Genomic DNA, 26067 nt, shown 5'->3' on the forward strand with positions numbered 1-26067 from the left:
TCTGCATTGCACTTCTATGTGGAGTGTGGGAAATAAGGGTCATATAGAGGGTTGATGCAGTGCTTTACTGTCTTAAAGAATACACTACTTATATGTTGGCTTCACTGATGGTGGTGGTGTAGTACTTCATTTTGACTGCTAAGAGCTGTCAGTGGGTTGTACAGAGGGACTTCACTATCATGAGGTCCTCAGGAGTTTAGCTTTTCTTCCATTTCTTTCCTGTCTGCAGATGAAGGGTTTATTGTCAGCGTGGTCTTTAAAGTACCAGAAAGGTGATGTATTTGGCTTGCAGCTGTGGTCTGTAAATGGAGTGGGAATGTTTACATGCTTTTTAAAAAAAGTGTAAAAGTAGTTTCGGATGATGTTGGCATTTGAAATAGAATTGTCAGGATGAGAGATGAGTGCAATCATTTGGTTATCTATGGAGAAGTCTTTGAAGAATCTTAAGGGGTTGTCTTCTCTTTTGGGTTGTCCTTGGTTTGTTGGTAGGAAGCTGAGCAGGGATATAAGTATGACAAGGTGACCAGTCCCCTTTAGGAGTATAGGAAGTTTGCATGGTATTGCCAAGGATGTTCAGAAGGCAAGGTAGAGGATGTGTCCTTTGAAGTGAACTGGTTGGGTGATGTCCTGTATTGCATTCAGTGTGCCAATGAGACAGAGGTGTGTCGGATGGATGAGGTGGTGAGGACATCAGATAAATCATAAAATAAGTCCTTGTTCACCAGGAAAGCCTGTCAATGATAGAGATGGTGGCAATCTCAGTTTCAGAGAGTAGTAAGTAAGTAATGTTTATTTTGTACATGATTAATTAAAATCTTTACAAAAATATAAAACACCAAACAGGAACATTAAAAACAATTTATAATTAAACTTAAAAGGTACGAGATTTACTGGGATCAGTTCAAGGTTGTCCTCGGGACCTAATAAAGTTCTTCAAACGCTATTAAGTCTTTTTCTTATTAAGTCAAAGAACTTCACAACCTGGCAATTCAGTTTGATATTACTGGTGGTAAAGCATAGTTTGACTGCCTGCTTGCAGGTCCGAACAGCATGTGATTTAAAAGATGGTAGCAAAAGGTTATACCTCAAATCCCTTAGTCTAAGGCATATAAAAATCACATGAACAATGTCCTCCTTACCGGACTTACACAGGCGACACTGTTACGAAGAGTGTATTCTATCCCAGGGGGGCAGGTGTGGCAGTATCGGGATTACCCCAAGGCGTAATTTTAGAAACTTTTCTTTGACTTTTATTTTCATCCCGGTATTGAGGTATGCTTGTGGCTGTATTTTACCATAATCACCCAGGGTTGTCCATCCATGCGCTCTGTTTGCTAAGTCCTTCTTGTCTTCAATCGCTGAGATAATACGTGCTGATTTTTTGGCTAATTGTTTGAAGGACTGGAGATCTATAGACGTTTCCCAGATGTCAGTCAAACCTAGAACTTCAACTGATTCAAATAAGTAGTCTCTAGGCAATGAATTGCGATGCCAGAGTAACTCTTCCCATACATTGGCATTTAGGGAGTTGGCCTCTGCATTGCGAATCTTGCGCCAACAGTTCTGCGGGTAAATCCACTAAAAAAGGTTGAATAAGATGGGCGCTAGTAAGCACCCCTGCTTTAGTCCTTTTGTCGTCCTTATCGGCTTCGAAAGATGTGTACCTGCCCCAAGTTTAATTTTAATCCAGGTATTGGAGTGGAGCAGTATTAGGACGTCTAGGAGAAGTATTGGAATACCCCAATTGTATAGTTTCTGCCAAAGTCTGTTGCGGTCCACATGGTCGAAGGCAGCAGTATAGTCGATGAACGTGAGGAATAAAGATGACTTGGTTGCTTTTGCTGCACCCATCGGGAGGGACAGTGCCATGATGTTAGTTGTGGTCCCTTGGCCTTTGCAGAAACCCGTTTGGTTAAGTGGGATGATGGCGTTTTCAGAGGCCCATGACGATAATTCTTCCAGGATAAGTCCTGCGAACTATGTTGCTTCTACGTCTAGCAAGGCAATGAGACAATAACTGTTTGGATGACTCTTGCTTCCATGTTTGTAGATCGGGCTGATGACTGACCCGTGCCAGGAATCAGGAAGAGACAAGGTGAATCTTGTGTTGTTGAATACTAGTGCCAGAAATCTACATCTGATTTATACAGCATAGGTGGTATTCTATTCGGCCCTGGTGCTCCGTTGGGTCTCTCCTTTGTTATTGTCGTCTGATGTCTGCTGGGGCAATTTTTATTGGCCTTGGCTCGACATCCTTTGCAGGTCTTTCTTCTGTTTTTGGATTATCAGATTTCGGTGGGCTCATGCCCTCACACTCCCACATTTCATGCGTTTTTTCACCCGTGTGATGATAGAATTTCTCCTCTTTTTCAGGCCTTGTTGTTTTTATGCGAGAAGACATTATTGCAGTGTCTCCTGTGATGTCATCATTAATGAAGTGCGGCAATAGATATTTTGTCCATACTTCCTCTGATATATGTGAATTTTGCTCTAAATCGTCAGGGTTCTGTATTCTTTTTACCATTTGCCAGCACCTAGAGCTGTTTTTCTGCTTCCCTTCATAGAGAAGTTTTACCCAAAGATCTTCATTTCTTTGCTTCTGGCTTTCCCATTTCATCCGTTTGAGCTGTTTTTTCGCTTCCCGTAGAACCGCTTGCAGGCTATGGTTTGCCTGGTCCTTTCGCATATGTCTCAGGGATTGGTTTATGAATCGTTTTTGTGTTTTCATGTCCGGGCATGAATGTCTCCAAATTGAGGTCCCCTTCACTTGGCGAAAGTTGTTAGACACAGAACTTCTCATTTTCTCCCTAATGGCGTTGATGAAATTTTGCCACACGTCGACAGCTTAGTTGAGGAGCTGGAGGTTTGGGAGAAAAGGATTTTCGCAGTGGAGCTGATAGAGTCAATATTGTCGGGGTTACACCGTAACCGCCTTAAATTTGAGCTGAGTTCTGTGTCTGGGCCAATAAGGGGTTCAATTTCCAGTTTCGGCCACTAGAGGCAGATGATCACTGAAGTCGCTCGCCTCTATTTTGAATGATGTTACCCAACAGAACATATTCAGAGACATGAACATGTAGTCAAGATGCGAATAGTGTGTGTTAGAGTGGAAGGTGGCTGCTGGGGGGTCGTCTTCGGCGCAGCGACCGTTTAGGGCCCTTAGATTAAGTTGTTCCAGATGACTTAGTACATTTTTCGAATGCTTCGTTAAGTTATTATTTTTTGTTGGGCCTTGTGGCGGCACACCCCATGCTGCATTCAGTTCTTGGATGAGGTCGCTGTCTTGATCTTTGCTGATGAGGAGCATGTTAAAGTCACCAGCGAGGATGAATAAGTCAGACACCCTAGCTTCCCTTATTTTTTCTAGAACTTTCGCCAGCTCTTCCACCGATTTTTGTTTCCATTTGGGGTGAATATATGTGTTAATTATAATTGCTTCCTGGAGCTGCTTTTTTAGCCGGAGTGAAAGCTTTACCACCTGGATGACGCTTGGAGGAGGTATATGAAAATCCATTGCCTCGATTTCGCCTTTTGTCGAAATAGAGGCGAGAAACATCAGCCCTCCTGATCTACGTCCAAAGATTGAATTTTTGTTTGCCGGACTGCAGCAAGACGTGAACCCCTGGAGTTCGAATACTTTGTCTTCCCAGGTTTCTTGTAGTAATAGAAGGTCAAATGTGGTTAGATATTGTAGAAATTCAGGGTCGTACCTTTTGCTATCTAGACCATTGATGTTCCAGGAACAAATTCTTATATCCCTGCGCCTCACTGAGGGGTTGGAGAGCACTTGCCCTTTTTGTCAGTTGTCAGCAGTCGTTGTAACAATTGTACGCTGAATTGACTTCCAGTTATGGTCGGTTGTTAACAAGAGATGACTACTTCGGTTTTGATGTTGTCCAGATCGAGGACTTTTTATATTTCGGGGGAACATCCCAGGTGAGCTGCTCCTGGCTCCCTTTAATATTGAGTTGGAGTTTTTTTGACGCTGGAGTCGGGTAGAGGGTAAAAGAGGAGTCGGATAGCCTGGGTTGCTTTTCGAGCTTCAAGTCAATCCCCCATTGCTGGAACATTGCTTCTTCTTTCATTATTTTATGCGCTATCTCTAGTGAGTTCCAAGTTGCTTTTGTTATATCTGGGCGATGAAGCTCAGTGTTGGACTGAAACCCTCCTTGGAAGAGGTCAGTAGAGCTGATGTTTGCAAGATTTGTTAATGAATGCAGTAGTCTTAATATGTTTCCACTGTTCAGTATATCACCCCTGCCTCTGGATGTATATTCGGGAATGAAAAAGATTGATGGTGAAGTACTCAAATGCTGCATTCTTGTTGAGTCAAGTGGTGGACTCTTGTCCTGTTGGAATTGTTCAGGCGAGTGACTTGGGGATGCTGTGTCTGGGACGTGTGGATGCCCACTTTGGTCATTGTCTAACCTCGTATTCCGGGGTGTGCTAATTAATTTCAATTTAGGCTGTTGAGAGGTCTCTGTGGCAATGACCGTGAGGGTATCGTGTCTTCCTGTTGTTAAAGCGTCTTCAGGTGGTTTGGTTTTAATATTAGCAGAGTTTTGGCCTAGCTTTATTGTTTTAAATTGTAAAAGTTTCTGTTTATGTTTTTTTGGTGTCAGTTTCTTTGTAGACTTGTCCGTCGATTTTGCACTCTGTGGAGGGGACACTGATAGAGTGCTAGCTGGGGCCTTGTGCAGGGGAGATAGTTGGTCATTGGTTGTCAAACTCTGGACATAAGTAGCTGATGAAGGAAAGGAGATCGGTTGGTCTTCTATATTATGTCTTGCGCCTATTAGCGTCCGATTCCTTCCTTTCCTTTTGTTCTTTCTATGGGACTTTGCAGTGGATTGAGAAGAGGGTTCAGCTGTGATCGCAGCGGTAGTCCGGGAGATAGTACTTGAGCTGAGGTTAAAATAATAGCTGGGCTCTGATCGCCCGGCTGGTTGGTCGCTGGCCCTGTTGGTATCGCTGAAGGATCTGGGAATGGGTCAGAGGTTTGTGGCTTCAAGGATTGAAAAGCTGTTGATTTTAAGTCGCTTATCAAGTCCCCTAACATCGATGGTAAAGATGATAGTTTGTCTAGAAGAGGATCACAAGGTAGGAATCGTGACGGGGATGGTTGAGCTGCGAAGACGACGTCTTGGCCCCTCCTTATAAGACCATTTAATTCCGAGATTTTCCAATCGATCCCTGAAATAGAATCGGCCATTGACTGCAAAACAGAAAGCCGTAAGTCCATTTTTTGTGACTGGAAGTCCAGAGCAGTAGCCGAGTATTGCAGGGTATTTAGGATTGTTGTCCATGGTGTTTCGGGGGCTAGTTTACCTAAGTTGCTGCTCCCCTCTAATCTCGGAGAGGCGTTAATAGTTGGTTTCCCTTCAGATGGTTTAAGGTTATAAGTGGCAACTAGTTTCTCCCACTCCTGTGCTGCTATGGAGGACATGTCGTTGTTTATAGAGTTATTTATAGGTTGGGAATCATTGAACGGCAGTAAGTTGCGGTGTTGACATGCCGTTAGCGCTGCTGGCCTAGTGTTTGGAGTTGTTTGTTCACTGATGCTGCTCAGGTTCGGTTGAGGTGTTTTAGTTGGAGTCAGAGGTGATCCTGGCAGTTGGGGTGATGGAATCCCGCTTCCTTGCCCTTTAAGGTCCATTGGGGGTTCAGTTACATACATACGGCTTGGATTTCCTTCAATGAGATTGGGAAACTGCTGACTCTTTGGAGATCGGGCAGATTTTCTCTTGCCTCCTCTCTATGGATCATGGCCTTAAGTGCCATTGACGTGTCTTGGCTTCCTAGGAGTAATGGGCTGAGCTTTCTGGGTTGGGACTCACTCTGATTGACTGAATGTCAGTCGGTTACTAGCTCGGGGGTTCGGCTTTGGTTGGTAGGCTCCGATCTCTCATGGACATTTTTCTATCAGACCCCATTTCCAAGGAATTGAGGATAGTAGTATTGTGGCCAGCTATGAAGGTGTGTGCTGCTGTTTTTCTTAGATCAGGTGATGTTGATGTTGATATAGCAGCGGCGGCCCCGTTGCTAGATGGAAAGAAGACATTGGCTGGTTGGAGTGGGCCTACTTGGCTCTTAGTCATGTGGCTACAGTCGGGTTCGCCTTGTAGAAGCGGAGTTTGAAGGCCTCTAATGTTCCCTGGGTCTTTAAGGAAGAAGAACTTTGTGTAAATCTTAGGTTGATAAGAGCATATCCTTTTCTTTGCTGGCAGTCCGTCGATGGTTACAAGATTGTCCGAGGCTATTGGTGGGGACTTTGATGCTGGAGATGATAAAATTTGTACGGACCTTTGTGAATGCTGAGGGGCAATAGTTGGACAAAGCGGTGCCCGGGGGATGTTTGCCAGATCGTTTTTATTTGTCGGATCAGTTGGGATTGGAATTTGATTTGAAGACAGCGTTTCCATAGCTGTCAAGGATGGGTCCTCTTTGATATTTTTATTGCGTGCGTATGGACCAATGTCCTGGGAATTGTTTAGGTTTAGTGGAGATGTTGGCTCTAGGTTTCCCAGTTTCCTTTTCCGTGCTTTAGGCTTGGCGTTGGATTTAGGCTTTAGTTGTTGCCTAACTCTGCCTGATCTCATTGCTCTGCTTGTTTATCGCCTCTCTGTTTTTTCCTTATCTGTTTTTTCCTTGTTGTAACCCTAGCAAAAGTTATGATTGTGCGCCAGTGGTGTAGTTGCGTCCTCTATTGGAACCCTGAGGTGGCTGTTATAGGAGATTTTGGCTTTCTCCTTCTCCTTCTGAAATCCAATTGATGCAGTTAGAGATGATTCCCTGGATTGATCACAGTTGTGACTGGTTGTAGCTAGAAGCTAGCTGTAACTGGTAGCTAGTGACTTGCAGGAATGCTGATAGCTATCTTGATATCTTCTAGATGCAGGCTGGCTGATCAATGTGAGGCATACTGGCACACTGAAGGGACGCGGGGAGGGTGCTGCGGTTGCGAGCGGTGCTCATGGGGAGGACCACGGGTCTGCACGACCTAGTCGAGCTGCCTTCCGGCCACCCCCCAGGCTCTTACTCAGCGGCCGACTCTATCGTCAGCCGCGCTCGCGAGTGCACAGTGTTCAACGACCCCTTTGTGACGTCTTGTGATGCCGCGTGTCGCCGATTGTCACCTGCTCCTCCTGCCCTCTGCTGCTCCTCTCCTGAGGTGAACACAGCCTTGTGACTACGCAGCCTGCAACGCCTGCAATGCCACCAGGTATTTGGACGGGTGGAGTTGGGAGCAAAGTGTGCAAGTTTCTGACCCCTGCCCCCCTGGCTGCAAAGATGGTGAGCCCGGTCAGATGAGTGCAGGGGGCGGGGGAGTTGCAGGGAGAACAAGTTCCCTTCACCTGTTGATGAGCAGGACACCGGGCGAGGGACAGAGGCCGAAATCCGCCGCCAGTCCACTGCAGTCCACTGCGAATGCGAGGGGGGTGGGGGGGAGGTGGGAGGCCGGGTGCTCGCTGACTCGCTGATTCGTGGTTGCCCCCCCCCCCCCGCGGTTGCCCCCCCGCAATCTCCCACGGTCTCCCGCTTGACTCGGGACGGCGGAATCAGCACCGCGACCTCTCACCGCACCTCGCTCTGGACCTTGCTCTGCACAACACGCCACTCGGCGATCTGCTCTCTGCACTGCGTACACTATCGTTCAGCTGCATCCGAGACGCAGTTTCCGAGAGTAGGAAGTGGCATGTCAGCATCCCCATGAAGTAAAGTGTCACTTGTATGTATTTTTTGGCATAAGGAGGTTCCAATGGCAAAATGCAGACTCTCGAACAATGGAGGAGAAGCACCCCTGAATAAAATAATGATTGTGCTGACACAGTGGGAGAAATTCTTGGCGTATGGGGCATCAACTTCAAAGTGCCAGCACTGGCACATTGGTGGTAATCCCTATAATATGGGTGAGGACATCTATGGCATAGGGGACTTGGCAAGCCTGACAAAAACCTGCCTCTGACATACTAGAGGTAATTTTTAACATAAGCACCACTCATGGTATATTGATGGCATCAATGCCAAACTTCTGGCACAGTGTATGTCACTTTTTTGCATAAAAGTCACCCACAGCATAAGCTTTGGGCACCCATGACAAAATCCTGGCCCTGGCACATTGGAAGTCAATTTACATGGTGAGGGGCATAGAGCACAATTTGAAAAGAATTGGGTCAGAGGCCTCCTGAAAAGCATTAGATTTCATCGACTTGGCTCACCATGAAAGGACCTGAATATTAAGGGAGTGCTCTTTGAGAGTCTATGGCTTTATTGCAAAATGTATGTGAAAGTTGTACTTTAAAATAAACTCTACCACCCTATTTTTATCCCAAAAAATGTTCTCGGAGGGTAACCTTAGTGAAATTTTATTATCAACGACTGCCTAAATAATTTGAGATCAGTATTGCACCAGCCCAGAATTTATCTTAGTTATTTTTATGGCAATGCCAAATACTTGACAGATCTAACCCACTTGCGAGACTCTTAAAATTATAGACTAGGATACCGAACTAACAAAACGACCACCTGATTGATTCTTCTCAAAGACCTGTCCATTCTTTTCACACCGGCCCCACGGCACAGCTTTATAGTGCTTGGTGCATCGTGTAATGCAGGTTGTACAACAAACTATTTGACAAAAAGTTTCCAAAAAGGGCACGTAACCAATGAATCCTTTCCATTCATCTTCACATGCCGTGACTCTATTAAACAAGGATATAGTGCTCAATACTGCTAGGTATTGGATGGTTAAGCTATTCAGAAATTGGTTTACATATTTGTACCAACCAATGTGGTTTAAATTCCAACATTAAGCGATATTGATGGTCGCACATTATAAAGAAAATTATGTGCACAATATTAACTAGAACTGAACATGGCTTTTTGGCTACTCGGAAAGTTATACTGCAAAGAAATGTCATTTCCAAAAAGTACGAATGTGCTCAATTTTCTCTCCTGTCTTCAGCAACTGTACCTAAATCACCAATTTATTTCTGTAGACTGCCTCATGTTTCTTAACTTCTTGAGGCACTTGCGACTTGCAGACTCACAGGCGCTCTTTGTCCCACTAAAGAGGCATGCTGCACTGTCTTCCCCAATAAAAAAGGAATCGGTGTTGTTTTTTCCCTGTCTTTATATTTTAAGCTGTGTGTGCTTTGTGTTTAGGCCCCTATACTGAGCACGTGAATATAGAGCGTCTAATATACCCAGTGACCGCACTCTCCCATCAATTCAATTATCTATTGATTCTGTAGACGGCTAAGTCTCAGTTTATTAAAAGCTTTCTCCATCAAACACAAATGGTTAATCCGCGCGCCTCCTTGTTCTGACAACAGGTTGGTGGAAGCCTTGAGGGAACAAGCATCAGGTCTTCAGAAAACGGAATACAATGGGAAGGCATGCGAGCCGTTTGATTTCTTTATCTGAGATTGTGCAGTTTTTGACAGTTTAGGAGAACTAGACGCGGCTGCCGGGGCAGTAATTGGTAAAGAACTGCCACAGAAGAGCTCACTTTCTTCTCCCGCGTGAAAATGCGACAGACGTCCCCATTTTAAGCTCTTTAAAAAGAAATTGAACAGGGTAAACAGCACATTAGCAACCGTATCCGAACGCCCATATGCGGAGGGTAGCGCTTGGCAACAGGCTATCCATCCGCGCGCGCATGTCTCTCTAGTTCTACTTCGTCTCTCTTTGGTGCACCAAACAGGAGGAAAACTGCAAAATAACTGGCTCCAAAAATGTTTTTCTCTGAGAATGGTCTTCTAAATGTGTAGAGACGTGGGCTGGAATAATTTATCGGTCTCGGTAGATTTGGGTGCTTTTGAGTCACATGAATATTGTTTTATTTTACCCCTAACTGTGGAAGTACCACTCGAACTGTAAAAGCAATTCCTTTATTAGAATGTTACTTTTTAAAAGTTACGTCTGGAATGTGTAATTCTGAATACAGAGTGCAAAATTCGGGTCAGAGAAGCAGTTGGATGCACAAAATCGAACATGGCCACACTGTACATAAACACAAGGCCAGGCACATGACACGCGTGTTATATTATGCTTGCTAGCACATTCAGTCAGTTCTGGATATCTATAAATAACGGTGGGTATTCTGCATGCGTCACACGTGCACTGTTCATTAACATCATGAAGAAATGTAGGCATGTATCTATTTTTTTACAATATACGTTATGAATTGCTTTCTATAGGCGCGTGTGCGCGTTTTGTGCTTTTAATGGTGGCTACAGGAGCTAGATTTAGGGCTCTGAAGCCTGATATGAAGCTAACTTATCACTTGTGTCCTATCATTGTTACCGTCTCTGCTCAGAGGGATAAAATGCTCCTCACCTAATAGGAGCCTATAAGGCTACTGCAGAAGGGTGAGCATGGCCTAGCTTTCCAAACTGTGTGTCCCGACACAGTTGTGTCACCTGCAAGTGGTGGGTGTGTCGTGGGATGACACTACCGGTATTAAGGGCACTTACTGCTAATTAAGAGGCATTCCTTTGAAAGAGTGTCTCGGAGTCTGCCGCAGGACTCTGCTCTATGGGGGCCGGCGATTCACAACAAAGCCCCATTAAGAAGTAAATGGTCTTTTAACCCCTCCCATGCTGGCGACGGAACTGCTCGGTCACCAGCCACGGACGCGCTGTGATGATGACGGAGCGGTTCCGTCACGGCCCACTCCGCGCGCCTGCGCGGCACGGATTCCGTGCCTTCGCTGGACGTTCTGTTGAGCGGGCGGGGCCGTGACGGAACCGCTCCGTCATCAGCACAGCTCACCCGAGGCTCGTGACGGAGAGGTTTCGTCACGAGCATGGGAGCGCCGCGCGGCCCCCCACCCCCCACACCCCTAGCTCTGTGGCGGAATTGCCGCCGCAGCGAAGGGGTTAAAGACCTGCAAAGTACTCAGGTGCAGCTGTGTGTGTGCCCTGTAAGCTGGGTTGAGGTGACAGAGGGAGTGTCATGTCTGGCATCTCTCCTATGCCAGTCTAGTTATCCTGTGGAATGTTATCATTGATATGATGTCATGGAATTCTAGGAACTGGACTCTAGGAGTCAGTTGATAACTGGGCTGAGCAAGTAACATACTGCTCCTGGTGGGCCTGTTCCCTTCTTCCTCCTTAACTTATACCTGTAACCTAACTTGGAATATCCCATCCTCGTCGCCAAAATTGTGGTGTTAGTGAAGGAATCAGGAAGCAGACGAAGTGGAAGGGAAGAAGGGAACAGGCCCACCAGGAGCAGTATGTTACTTGCTCAGCCCAGTTATCAACTGACTCCTAGAGTCCAGTTCCTAGAATTCCATGACATCATATCAATGATAACATTCCACAGGATAACTAGACTGGCATAGGAGAGATGCCAGACATGACAGGGAGGCACGCAGAGGGAGGGAGACAGGCAGACAGGCAGAGGGAGGGAGACTGGGAGACAGGCAGAGGGAGGGAGACTGGCAAAGGTAGGGAGACTGGGAGACAGTCAGAGTGAGGGAGAAGGGAGACATGCAGAGGGAGGGAGACAGGCAGAGGGCGGGAGACAGGCACAGGGAGGGAGACTGGGAGACAGGCAGAGGGAGGGAGAGAGGGACACAGGCAGAGGGAGAGAGACAGGCAGAGGGAGAGAGAGACAGGCAGAGGGAGAGAGTCAGGCAGAGGGAGAGAGACAGGCAGAGGGAGAGACAGGCAGAGGGAGAGAGACAGGCAGAGGGAGAGAGTGAGACAGGCAGAGGGAGAGAGTGAGACAGGCAGAGGGAGAGAGTGAGACAGGCAGAGGGAGAGAGAGAGAGGCAGAGGGAGGGAGACAGGCAGAGGGAGGAAGAGAGACAGGCAGACGGAGGAAGAGAGACAGGCAGAGGGAGGAAGAGAGACAGGCAGAGGGAGGAAGAGAGACAGGCAGAGGGAGGAAGAGAGACAGGCAGAGGGAGGAAGGGAGACAGGCAGAGGGAGGGAGAGAGGGAGAGAGACCGGCAGAGGGAGAGGGAGGGAGAGAGGGAGACAGGCAGAGGCAGAGGGAGAGAGAAAGGCAGAGGGAGAGAGACAGTCAGAGGGAGGGAGACAGGCAGAGGGAGGGAGAGAGGGGGAGAAACAGGCAGAGGGAGGGAGAGAGGGAGAGAGACAGGCGGAGGGAGAGAGGGAGAGAGACAGGCAGAGGGAGGGAGGGAGACAGGAAGACAGGCAGAGGGAGGGACAGGCAGAGGGAGGGAGACAGGCAGAGGGAGGGAGAGAGGGAGGGAGATAGGGAGAGAGACAGGCAGTGGGAAGGAGAGAGACAGGCAGAGGGAGAGAGACAGGCAGAGGGAGAGAGAAAGGCAGAGGGAGGGAGACAGGCAGAGGGAGGGAGACAGGCAGAGGGAGGGAGACAGGCAGAGGGAGGGAGGGAGGGAGAGAGGGAGGGAGAGAGACAGGCGGAGGGAGAGAGACAGGCAGAGGGAGGGAGAGAGGGAGGGACAGAGGGAGGGAGAGAGGGAGAGAGACCGGCAGAGGGAGAGAGGGAGACAGGCAGAGGGAGAGAGACAAGCATAGGGAGAGAGACAGGCAGAGGGAGAGAGAAAGGCAGAGGGAGGGAGACAGACAGAGGGAAGGAAGACAGGCAGAGGGAGGGAGAGAGGGAGAGAGACAGGCGGAGGGAGGGAGAGAGACAGGCAGAGGGAGGGAGGGAGCGAGGTAGACAGGCAGAGGGAGGGACAGGCAGAGGGAGGGACACAGGCAGAGGGAGAGAGAGATGGAGGGAGAGAGGGAGAGAGACAGGCGGGGGGAGGGAGAGAGACAGGCAGAGGGAGAGAGGGACAAAGGCAGAGAGAGAGACGGAGAGAGAGAGACAGGCAGAGGGAGAGAGACAGGCAGAGGGAGAGAGACAGGGAGAGAGACAGGCAGAGGGAGGGAGACAGGCAGAGGGAGGGAGAGAGGGGGAGAAACAGGCAGAGGGAGGGAGAGAGGGAGAGAGACAGGCGGAGGGAGAGAGAGGCAGAGGGAGGGAGGGAGACAGGGAGACAGGCAGAGGGAGACAGGCAGAGGGAGGGAGAGAGGGAGGGAGATAGGGAGAGAGACAGTCAGAGGGAGAGAGACAGGCAGAGGGAGAGAGAAAGGCGGAGGGAGACAGGCAGAGGGAGGGAGACAGGCAGAGGGAGGGAAACAGGCAGAGGGAGGGAGAGAGACAGGCAGAGGGAGAGAGACAGGCAGAGGGAGGGAGAGAGGGAGGGAGAGAGGGAGAGAGACCGGCAGAGGGAGAGAGAGGGAGGGAGAGAGGAAGACAGGCAGAGGGAGAGAGACAGGCATAGGGAGAGAGACAGGCAGAGGGAGAGAGAAAGGCAGAGGGAGGGAGACAGACAGAGGGAAGGAAGACAGGGAGAGAGGGAGAGAGACAGGTGGAGGGAGGGAGAGAGACAGGCAGAGGGAGGGAGCGAGGTAGACAGGCAGAGGGAGGGACAGGCAGAGGGAGGGAGACAGGCAGAGGGAGAGAGAGATGGAGGGAGGGAGAGAGAGATGGAGGGAGAGAGGGAGAGAGACAGGCGGGGGGAGGGAGAGAGACAGGCAGAGGGAGAGAGGGACAAAGGCAGAGAGAGAGAGACGGAGAGAGAGAGAGAGACAGGCAGAGGGAGAGAGACAGGCAGAGGGAGAGAGACAGGTAGAGGGAGAGAGACAGGCAGAGAGGGAGACAGGCAGAGAGGGAGAGGGAGACAGGCAGAGAGGGAGAGGGAGACAGGCAGAGGGAGAGAGAGAGACAGGCAGAGGGAGGGAGACAGGCAGAGGGAGGGAGGGAGACAGGCAGAGGGAGGGAGAGAGACCGGCAGACGGAGAGGGAGAGAGAGGGAGGGAGGGAGAGAGGGAGACAGGCAGAGGGAGGGAGACAGGCATAGGGAGAGAGACAGGCATAGGGAGAGAGACAGGCAGAGGGAGAGACAGGCAGAGGGAGAGAAAGGCAGAGGGAGGGAGACAGGCAGAGGGAGGGAGACAGGCAGAGGGAGGGAGAGAGGGAGAGAGACAGGCGGAGGGAGGGAGAGAGGGAGAGAGACAGGCAGAGGGAGGGAGGGAGAGAGGGAGACAGGCAGAGGGAGGGAGACAGGCATAGGGAGAGAGACAGGCATAGGGAGAGAGACAGGCAGAGGGAGAGAAAGGCAGAGGGAGGGAGACAGGCAGAGGGAGGGAGACAGGCAGAGGGAGGGAGACAGGCAGAGGGAGGGAGAGAGGGAGAGAGACAGGCGGAGGGAGGGAGAGAGGGAGAGAGACAGGCAGAGGGAGGGAGAGAGACAGGCAGAGGGAGGGAGAGAGGGACACAGGCAGAGGGAGAGAGACAGGCAGAGGGAGAGAAGGAGACAGGCAGAGGGAGAGAGACAGGCAGAGCGAGAGAGGGAGACAGGCAGAGGGAGAGAGGTAGACAGGCAGAGGGAGAGAGAGAAAGACAGGCAGAGGGAGGGAGACAGGCAGAAAGAGGGAGAGAGACAGGCAGAGGGAGGGAGACAGGCAGAAAGAGGGAGAGAGACAGGCAGAGGGAGGGAGACAGGCAGAGAGAGGGAGAGAGACTGGCAGAGGGAGAGTGAGAGAGAGGGAGGGAGAGAGGGAGACAGGCAGAGGGAGAGAGAGAGGGAGGGAGAGAGGGAGGGAGACAGGCAGAGGGAGGGAGAGAGACCGGCGGAGAGAGAGAGAGAGGGAGGGAGTGGGGGAGACAGGCAGAGGGAGGGAAACAGGCGGAGGGAGACAGGCAAAGGGAGGGAGGGAGGGAGGCAGGCAGAGGGAGAGAGAGAGGGAGAGAGACAGGCAGAGGGAGAGAGACAGGCAGAGGGAGGGAGGCAGGCAGAGGGAGAGAGAAAGGCAGAGGGAGGGTGAGAGAGAGAGAGAGAGAGAGAGAGAGAGAGAGAGAGAGAGAGAGAGAGAGAGAGAGAGAGAGAGAGAGAGAGAGAGAGAGAGAGAGAGAGAGAGAGAGAGAGAACCCTCCGAACTCCCCTTAGGTGTTTCGGGGTCGCTACACTGCCTTACTGAGTCCCAAAATGATGCCTCTCCATAAAGTGTGTCCCCAGCATGATGAGTTTGGAAAGCTGTGGACTAGACTGTCGATTTGCCTCTGGTCTGCTCAGGTGATTGAGCGCACACTTGTCAATGTGCCTTAACTCTGTTCCAGGACATCATAGAGGGAAGATCTGACAATGTGCCCTAAGCTTGGTGGGGTAGATAAAAAGATACAGGACTGTAAATGTGCCTCGCCTGCTCAGGTAGCTCAGCAGTTGATGGCCTCTCAACTTGGTCTACTAAGGCAGGTGAGTTATTGCTAGATCCTTTAGTGGTGTAAGCCTGCTGAGATATCAGAGTTGCTAAAGGTCTGTCAGCGGGTCTCAAATCTGTTCTGGTGAGTGATTGGTGCTGGCATCTCAGTGGGTATGTGGCATAAAACTCCCAGCTAGAAGATCACACATTTACAGTGGTATGTTTTGATGTACGACTTTCCTACATATTTGAACTTCCTGGAGTTCACAATGCATTCTGAGTTCTCGTGGGATTCTATTCCAAGACTAGATATATTACTGGCATGCATAAACATATGATCATCTACAAATATAGCAAGTCTACATTTGCTCCTATAAAATAGGAAACCTAAAAATACAATTCTACTTTTAAGTTTCTTTTTTCTTTCACAATTCCCCCACTCACCCCCAATATTTTGGAGAGCATTTGCTCCACAACCCATGCTGGCAAGGACTTACCCCTGATCTTGACGAGGATGACTCATTGACACTATTGAGGGATAGAACATATCTGCCAAAGGATTGTGCATAACCACTACCTGGCCAGTTTGTATGTGTTCCCCTACTTTTGGTTACTAACTCTGTCTTGGACGGGCCACAAGGGGAAACATCCTTTACAACGCAACTTTTACCACACAGTGCTTTTACATCGCAACTTTTACAACGCAAACCATTACAACGCATTGCGCTGGGGGGCACTCTAGGATAGGGAATAGATTTAATTTACTATCCAACACCTTCCCTACTATCCATGGGGACTGGAGTTGGAATAGTAAATTAAACTATTCACTATCCAGCACCCCTCAACACTATGCGTTGTAAAGGCATGCGTTGTAAAAGTTGCGATGTAAAAGCATGCAATGTAAAAGCATGCGTTGTGATGTCATACATCCGGCCACAAGCAACCAACGTATTCATATTTACTCAAGCAGAATATTTTGCTAAACCGATATAGCTTTAATTGTGTGCATCAACTAGCCCGTACATATTCACATTTAGCAAATCAAAGATGTGACTCTTAACTTGTAAATAAAGTTAGTTGGGTGTCCCAAAGTGCCTCAAGCCGTCTCGGTATTCTTGAACACTTTCTCCGTTCACTGGGTTGCAGGCCTCACAACAGGATCAAGCTACAAAGCTATTTGCAGACCCACGTTTTACTTACCTCTACCAATACTTTCATTTATAGTGTAGGTTTCCCTCCTTGTTTCCCAGAATCCGGAAACTGCACTCGTTAATGTCATTTACTACAGAGTGATATAACGTGCATGTTAGCAGATGCGGTTTTGCTGGAGTACCAGGGTGAGTCGCCCACTCTAAGTTTGCAAACACCACAGACTTGCAGATTCGCCAAACGTTTGCAAAGAGTTTCCCCTTCATTAACACGGTTGAAGTCTCACTTCCGTCAAGGGCAAGACTCTTCTCGTTTTCGAGAAGGGAATGTTGAGCAGAACGCCCTGATAATTCATGCAGGTGTTGGGAAGGAAGTAGACGGTAGGCAGACATTTTCCATGTGGAGGAAGACAAAAGGCTAGCAAATTCACCGTGCCTGCACTGTCAGCATGCAATTTATGTACCCTTGGATGACTTCAGATGGGAGCACCCTGGGAAGTCTGTGAATCAGGACCAAGGTACCCGAAGCTAGCTCAGGAAAACGAGAGGCGCAGACTTGCCACTGTACCTCACACCTGCTTTGGCGGTCGATTTGGTGAAGGCTTGTAACGTGGCTAAAGCCTGGTGGTGTGGGTGTGTGAATGGCCTATCAGTGTGCCGGACACCTTCTTAGATGGGTGACTCGGTACTGACTTGTTAATGGGCCTCAGTCTGATGAGGTAGGTTTGGGTTGGCCAGTCAGTGTGCCTCACATCTCCTTAGATGGGTGATTCTGTACTGGCTTGTTAATGTGCCTCAGTCTGGTGACTTGAGTGTGTGGTCTGGCCAGTCAGGGTTCCTCACACATTCTTAGATGGAGCATTGGGTACTGGCTTGTTAGTGTGCCAAGGTCTGGTGAGGTGGGTGTGTCCTGACCTGTCAATGTGCCTCACACCGCTTTCGATGGATGATTCTGTACTGGCTTGTTAATGCGCCTCAGTCTGGTGACTTGAGTGTGTGTACTGATCTGTCAATGTGCCTCACACCGCTTTCGATAGATTATTCTGTATTGGCTTGTTAATGCGCCTCAGTCTGGTGACGTGGGTGTGAGTTGGTGATGTGGGTGTGCATTGACCTGCCAATGTACATGACGTCTGCTTAGTTGGATGATTCAGTAATGGCCTGCCATGTCTGGTTAAGTAGATGAGTAGGGAATGCAAAAGGATCCCGAATAAAATAAAAAAAGAATCAAGTGCTCCTTTTATCAATAAGGGAGTGGAAGGGGGAAGAAATGCTGTTTATTCCCATTGGCATCCCGGACCATGGCTTAGACTTTACACAAGTATCAAAACCAGCGCCTTGAACCACTGAGCTGCCTCGAATGCAATACTCACCTCGCTGCTGAGAACTATTTATAACCACTAGGGACATTAACAGGGCGTGGTATCTCGGTAATAAGATTCAACAAATATTTGACCATCAAGGGGAGTGCAAGCAGTGAAGTTTTGGTGTTTCTCCACAGAAAACATAGTCGGTGAGACCGCACTCCAATGTATGTAACCTGTTAACAACCGTGGAGCCAGGGGTATCTTAAAAACAAAACATTTACAGCTAAATGGCTTTCAAAATAATTACCTACAACCAGTGTTTGCTCATGCCAGAATGCATGCCCTCAATTCTCCTTTACGCTCTGCTTTAGGTTGAGCCAGTCCTCTCCACTATAATCACAAAGAAGGGGCGAGGGTTAAAGACAATTTATACTCTGCCACCCCGAACCCCCGGAGATCAATAGTGTACACACAAAAGGGGTGGGAAGAGTAAATAATAATACCATATGTGCTAATATGGTAAAAGATAGAGCCAGGCCCAATAGGGCAAATCACTCTATTTGGAAAAACTGCCCTCACTCACATACCAAGGTATGTGACATGCTTCATCATTGGGCCTGCTTACAATACGCCCTGGTGTACCCCACACAGGACGGAGCATAAGGGAGGGGGAAAAAATAATAAATTCCACTTAACACAACATATAGTCAAACAAACTAAACAGACACAACACTTAACACATCCACTGTGGTGAAAATAGTGCAAACACCATGTGTTTCCAAACCGAAAAGTGCGACGAAGAAATTGTGCAGTATGAGGAGTGATTTAAAACTGATTAAAGGTTGTGGAAAATAACGAAATTGATGTACATAAGCAGCGTTCATTTGCCCTTTCCCATTCCCTTCCCTGTACGTTAACCACACCACTCCGCCAGTAAAAGCCCGTGCCCACATGTACCTGATAGCCATTTTTTTAGGCACCATGGCCTTTTGCCCGCTCATCGGAATCCCCGGCTTCCCTCCTGCGCGTATTTGAACCCCCCCCCCCTCTCACATACATAGACCATGCAACCCTCTCCCTCTGCGCGACCCTGCTATGAAAAGCAACACTCCTGCTTGACCCACGCAAAGTCCCCCATTTCCTCTTGAAGGAGCATCCCTCGCCTCAGCTGACATAACCCCCCCCCCAGCTGTATCTGACTGCCCCCGTTCTCTCATGGGCGGGTCATAAGACCTCTCTCTCTGTGCGACTCTGTCCCTGTGCGCACCCTGACTCTCCCCTCCTCCCTCACGTGGACAAGTCATAAACCTCCTTCTTCTGCAAGGCCCTGTCCTTGGGCGTCACGGCCGCACCTGACCAGCACCTCCTTTCCTTTCATGAATAACCCCTCTGTTAGTAAACCCTCCCTCCGCGACGGACTATCCACACATGTCCGAGGCCATCGCCTAAGCCGGAAGACACTATTTACTGCCACTCATTGTATGAAATCACTCCTCCTCAAAGGACCCACTATTGATCCTGGCCTCCCCACCCCCTGGGATACGATCAGGCGCACATATCCCAAGAATCTGCGGAACGCTCAGCTGTTTGATTACCCCCTCCTCTTATCAGCAGGTCAAGGGCTTCTATTGTGGATGCATGTGGGGTGGGATTGACACGAGGATTAGGGGGATGTCGTTTTCTTGTTTCACAATGCCGTTGTTGCAATAAGGAATGTTCTGTAAGGTATAAAAGGCGATGCCTCTGAGAACTTGTCAGAGCACCTCCCGAAAGACACTGTGTTTCGTGTCCGAAATGACAGGCTCTCCTCATGAGTAATAAATCCTGTTCTTGTGATTCCTGCTTCCAGCGCCCGTCTCTTTATTTGGTAACTACTTAGAATGGGAACTAAGAGGCGACTTGCGCCAGCAGCCCGGGCATCGATAGTAATTTGGGCTCACTTTCCACAATTGGCGTCCCAACGCGGGGTCCATCAGTGACATAAGGTCCAGTAAGAGAGATCCAGACGATGAGGTGAACATCTAAATGATCGGAGTATACCTGCCTTGAGAGAGCCCTCGTCCGGCTGCCGATCGAATGAACTTCACCGATTCTGAGCGGACCTCTCTCGAGTGACCTACTGTCCTGACTGGAATCCCACAGGAATGCTGCATGGAGTAAGAGAACGATCGGGCGCTGGAGGAGGAAGACGAAGAACTGTCCGTATGGTCCGGTCCGGGTAAGATTAAGTAGGGCGTTTTACGCCTGATTGGTAGGATGGTTTTATCCATCTGATTGTTTGATTGATTGTATTGGAATCGGTATTTGGATACTGATATTGTTTGGTTATTGGTTCATTTAGCTTTGGATGCTACTTGAAATATTGGTTCTCTTCTTGAGAACGAGACATTCTCTGTTTACAAACAGCGGCGAATAGGAACGTTCGTCTCTCTTTGCAGATAGAGAAGGGTAGGTAATGCAGACTTTTGTCCCCGTTGTAATCCTTCATGCCTACCTTTCTCCCCACTGATTGTTTGATATCGATTAATAATCGATTGTTGCTCTTTGAGATCTTCCCTGTCCACAAACGGAGACGAATAGAAATATTCTGTCTCCCTTTGCAGATAGCGAAGGGCAGGTAATGCAGACGTTTGTCCCCGTTGTAATCCGTCATGCCTGTTTTTCTCCCCACTGATTGATTGATTGACTGGACATTGTTGTCCAAGGAATTGTTCGTTTGAGGTATTTTCTGTTCGCAAACAACGTGGAATAGAAATATTCTGTCTAGTCTTTGCAAGTAGTAAAGGGTAGGTTATGCCCCTTTATGATTCGTCAGGCCTACCCACTCCCCACTGATTGACTATTTATTGGAGGTAGCTCACCTGGTCCGCCCAGGAGGCTGCCCTACTGGAGGGACATATGCTCCCCACTCATTGACCCTTTATTGGAGGTAGGCCATCTGGTCCGTCCAGGAGGCTACCCCAGTGATTGGAGGTACATCATTCGGTCCGTCCAGGATGATACCATAATGAAGGGACATGTGTTCCCCACTGATTGATAATCTAGTTCCACCCGGACCATTTATTGGAGGTAACTCATCTGGTCCGTCCAGGAGTACCCCTAATGAAAGGACATATAAAAATGAAGTGATCACCGTACCCTACTAACAGAGAACTTTAGCTCGAAACACGCTAAGGAAAGGAAGGAAAAATAAAAGAAATCGGGCTAAGTCAGTAACCCCCTGATGAGCTTTCGACTTCACTAAAAATAAGAAACATTAGAAACAGTTCGTAATAAGAAATATAAAATGGCGAAAACTCGACAACAAGACAGCCACGAGGTAGCTAGGCTCCACCGCCTATTCCTGCTCCCAACATGTCTGCCTCATTGTCTGCCACGCCCAAATAACGGTAACATGAAATAGATACTAATCAATAAAACACCTACCCCCATTCCAGAAAACTCCCGAAGTGCAACAGGTCCGCGGTTACGCCCATCCGGAAGGCGAGGCCTCAGCGCGTGCAGAGCAGGGCCTGGCTGGTCGCCATCGGAAGGGGAGGCTGTAGGGCAGACGGCCCGAAAAATCGTAAAGGTCTCTCCTTTTCCCCTCTCCGGCTGCCCTGCAGGCCACGGGGGGGGGGCTGTCTTGCCTCAGCCACCGACCCCCCCCCCCCCCTCTCTTGCCAGATCCGGCCATCATCAAAGACCGGAGCCAAGGCGAGGTCGTCAGCGTTTTTTCAATTATATCTTGGACAACCCTTGAGAGTTTCAGGTAGTCCTGCCACAAGCGGCAACCCCTGACAGTTGCAGGTAGTCCCGCCACATGAAGGGGGGGATGTCTTGCCTCAGCCACCGACCCCCCCCCCCATCTTCATTAGCTGGCACGGCCAATACCGAAGCGCTGGAGCCGAAGAACGGCGCGGGGTCGCTGGAAGGGGGAGGCGGCGCGAACGAGCCTCCCCCACCTCCCTCCAGGTGGAGGCTTCCAGCGACACCCCAACGCTCCTGCTTGAAGAGGGTCCATACCAAAAAGCGGTTCTTTGCCCGGGACGGGCACACGCCCTGTGCTCCTCAACCTTGAAGATTCTAGAAGAGCCAGGGGGGCCGACCTCTCCACGAGGCGCCCCCCGCCCCCCGTCCTCCGATGGAGCCACGAGATGTCGGCGCACTCCTGCCGGCACCAGCCTCAGTTTGGAAATGGCTAAAATGCAGCAAAGATACAGACTTGTTCAGTTCCGGTGGAACACCAGAATGACCCGGTAGGAAAGATTGTTGCCGCCCTCCCCACTCTTTGACTGATGGTCCATATTGCTAAACTGTTAACCCATTGTGAAAAAAAAAAAAAAAAAAAACTTTTTGAACTACCAACGTAAGGTTCTGGTCCTACTACGAGTCAGGGGAGGCAATCTGACTATACTGGGACTTGTCTGACCTCGCCCAAAATGGCGCAGATACAAAATGAGACTTTTAAAAATCCTTGTTGCACCCTGATTGCTCAGCTTTGATGCCCCAAGATATGTATACAGTTTTTGGACAATGAAAAGTAGATAAGATGGATATTGAGTATGTGCTTGGAAAAGAAGGCGATATAAGATGGATATTGATTATGTGTTGGGACAATGAACTGATTTAGAGTGGGTACTAATTATGTGTTGGAAGCAATGAATTGGTATGAAATAGGCACCGGTTGAGCATTTGAACAATGAATTGATATACGTAGGTCTTGAGTAAATAGTAGGATAATGAGATGATATTATTGAAAGCTTGACACGCATTATACTTGCCCCTTAAGAAAGTTCGATATGATTTTCATTGCACTGCTGCACTTTATGAAATAAATGGCCACCGACTTCGTTCCTCTTATGCACAGTTCCAGTCTGCTCCGTAGCCGGCCCACTGGGTTGTAGGCCCGTATTTGTGCGCCAACCTTTTCATTAAAGTTTTTGAACACGCAAATATTATCGTAGCGCTTGTATTTATGAATGTTATTGAAATGTATGGCTACTGTCACCGACATAAGTAAAATACATGCAGTATGACTAAGGTTGGAGGTTAAAAGGGTCCGATACTTAGCAGCTACATTATGTGTCACAGACAGCCGGAAAAGTGTTTCAGACGCCCTTAGAACGATACCGAAGAAATGCCACTTGACCGCCACCCTTGCGCATGACCTAAAAAGCCACGATCAAGTGATTCATGTAGATACGCAGACCATCGATGATTATCTATCTAACACTACTGGTCCCTCTGGGCTTAAACGCCGAGATGGTAGAGAATGCACCCCGTGGAGATAGGTCGAGTATGTGGTAGGTAAAAACATTTTCAGATCTATGCTCGTTGGTGTGTTTTGAATGCTGCCCCCACCCCCTTCTTCTTCTCCTTCTGCAGGTCGCGTCGGAACGTCGGCTGAAGTATGGAAGAGCGATGATCGAACGACCGACGATAAGGGAAGGAGGGGATTTCAGCATAGTATTTATACTAGACTTAGATATGACTGTTCCTCCTTAGAACATAGCGACTGGGAGGATGGACTGACATAGAAACTTGACGGGTACTGTATGACGAAAATTGACTCGAAATTAGCACGTTAGATAATACAACTATGACGTTTAACTAGATAGGGAAAGGACGTGGAAAAGTCCCGGGGTAAGGGTTACCCAGGCACCACCTGTCTGGGAAGGTGGAAATATTGTTGATGTTCGAAATGTACCACCTCCTTCTCACCCTCTTATAGATATAAACAAGCGGTCCGACTATTCTCCTGATCAATACCCTCTGTTGCCTCAGCCTGGAGAACTTCCCACCAAAAGAAGACACTCAAAAGTGGTCTAAGATCCAACCGTGGGCAATAGCTTGACCAGGTTAATTTCCGACCGGCTGACCGAGGTATGAGTATTAGTAATTGAGAACGCTCACAAAAATAGCAAGCGAGAGGAACAAGGAGGAATAGGTAAAAAGAACTCAGCCCGATCTTTTTGGCCAATAACTGTTCTATGTCTTGTCATGAATTTCTTTGTATGTAATACATGTACTGTCTTCCTTCGTCTGAAGTTTCGTGTGTATGTACTGTATGAGTTTATGTCTCCCCTCTGTTCGCGTCTCTGTGCTACCCAACCCCAGCTGTCCTGTGTTGTGAGCACACTAAATGACCTATTTTCGTACACGTCTCTCTCTCTCTCTCTCTCTTTCTCTTTCTCCCCCTCTATCTCTCTCTCTCTCTCTCTCTCTCTCTCTCTCTCTACATGTCATACGTGTACTGAATGGCTCGTTTAGGTTGCGGACGACTCTCACTCTCTACGAGAGTCCCCCTGTTCCATCTTCCTTTTTGTATATAAAATTGTGCCCCGCTGGCACCAGTCTGATTGGATACTTATCGAACACGAAGGTGTTCAGCGAAATTGACAGAAAATAAAATGATTGTAATTTGCCATATTACTACCCCTCCTTTCTGCAAAATGAATGAACTCGAATTGGCTAAGAAAGAAAGGACAGGTGAAACGACTAAGGTCCCCTAATCTGGCCTCCTTAAAAGGGGAACTATATGTCAATGGCACCCTATTTTTCTCGTTCGTTAGAAACAAGCGCCAATGTCCAGATTGACCCCAATGCCCAAATTGCCCCGCCCCCCTTTTCTTTTTTCACTTAAAGCGCGAATGCCCGAAGCGCCCCCGCCCCACCTGATTGACCCCAGCTGCTGTCCCCGATACTTAACTAATGACCATGACCAACTGTCGCCCCTCGAGAAAAAAAAATGTGTTAACACTGCCCTTCGATTATTGCAACCCCCCCCTCTGCTTAAAGGGTTAGCCGGCTCTAAAAAGGGAAATGTAAGACTGCCAAGGCTCGGGTTGGAAGGACGAGTCTCCCCTGAATGTTTATTTTTGATGAAATACGCAAGTGATAGGAGTCTGACCCCTGTCCATATGTGTCATGAATGAACGCCGATTAGACTTGGTACAAACACGGCAGAAATGCCCACATACTTACTCCATGGTGATAGACTTCTGACTTTGACCAATGAGCATAACACCCAGGTGCTAGGATTGTGGGTGAAATTCGAATGTAAAAATCTCTTCTCCTGTCAGTTCTCTAAAAACTTGTTTTTACCCCTTCAAAGATATACGACCATCGGAGGAGAAGGGTCGGACGTGACACACAGCCTGGCTGCAGATCCTGGGACGCATGCGACCTCGACCAAAGGTGGAGCCACAGCACAGCAGGAATACGGGACGAGGCAGCACTCTCCAATGTGGTAAACGAAAGGATGAAAGGCTGTCCTGAAGCCCTCTGTCCGCCTACCCACGCGTGCCTGAAGCCTCCGTCCCCCTTTTCAAGCCCGGTTGATGGGCCTGCCCGCTTGTTATCCATTGCTCCCTTGGTCCCTTTGGTGTGTCCCAGGAAATCCGACCCCACTCCGCTCTCTCTCTCTCCCATCGACTACTGAACCGTACCCCCTTTTCCACGTGACTTTTTGTCGAAAGGAAGAACAGCATTTAGGTGGAAATGGGGTTGCGCCACAGGAATATAGGTGCCGAGCATAAGGCGCCACTAAAAGGATTGGTTAGGGAACAGGACTGTGGTCTAACAGCAGAGGACTGACCGCACCCTGCAACGCGTAAGGATGGATCCGAGCTGGACCTATAGCTCCACCGCCGGTGCTCAACAGCGCCAACGAAAGGACACGGACTAGAGCCTACCAGTGATGGCTCACTGCTAAAAAGACACTGTGACGAAGAGATCTTGTTTGGACTGAATTCCTCCCTCAATTGCTTGGTCAAAATGTTCATTGGACACATTTTTGAGAAAGTCAGAAGCATTTATGTAGTATGTTTGAACGTTAGGAACCCAACAAGTGCAATTTCCTATGTGCTGCATTCTGCCAATCACACCAACTGTTCATGATTGTATGCAATATGTTAGTATTGACAAATGCCGTTTCGTCAACCACACATGTTTATATGTACGCCCATTTACTAGGAAGAATAGGGAAAATGAACTTTGTTATGTAAAAAGCGGCGACTGTGGAAAATAACGAAATTGATGTACATAAGCAGCGTTCATTTGCCCTTTCCCATTCCCTTCCCTGTACGTTAACCACACCACTCCGCCAGTAAAAGCCCGTGCCCACATGTACCTGATAGCCATTTTTTTAGGCACCATGGCCTTTTGCCCGCTCATCGGAATCCCCGGCTTCCCTCCTGCGCGTATTTGAACCCCCCCCCCTCTCACATACATAGACCATGCAACCCTCTCCCTCTGCGCGACCCTGCTATGAAAAGCAACCCTCCTGCTTGACCCACGCAAAGTCCCCCATTTCCTCTTGAAGGAGCGTCCCTCGCCTCAGCTGACATAACCCCCCCCCCCAGCTGCATCTGACTGCCCCCGTTCTCTCATGGGTGGGTCATAAGACCTCTCTCTCTGTGCGACTCTGTCCCTGTG

The sequence above is a fragment of the Lissotriton vulgaris genome, chromosome 3_1 (assembly GCF_964263255.1).
Source record: "Lissotriton vulgaris chromosome 3_1, aLisVul1.2, whole genome shotgun sequence".
In the NCBI taxonomy this organism is placed as follows: domain Eukaryota; kingdom Metazoa; phylum Chordata; class Amphibia; order Caudata; family Salamandridae; genus Lissotriton; species Lissotriton vulgaris.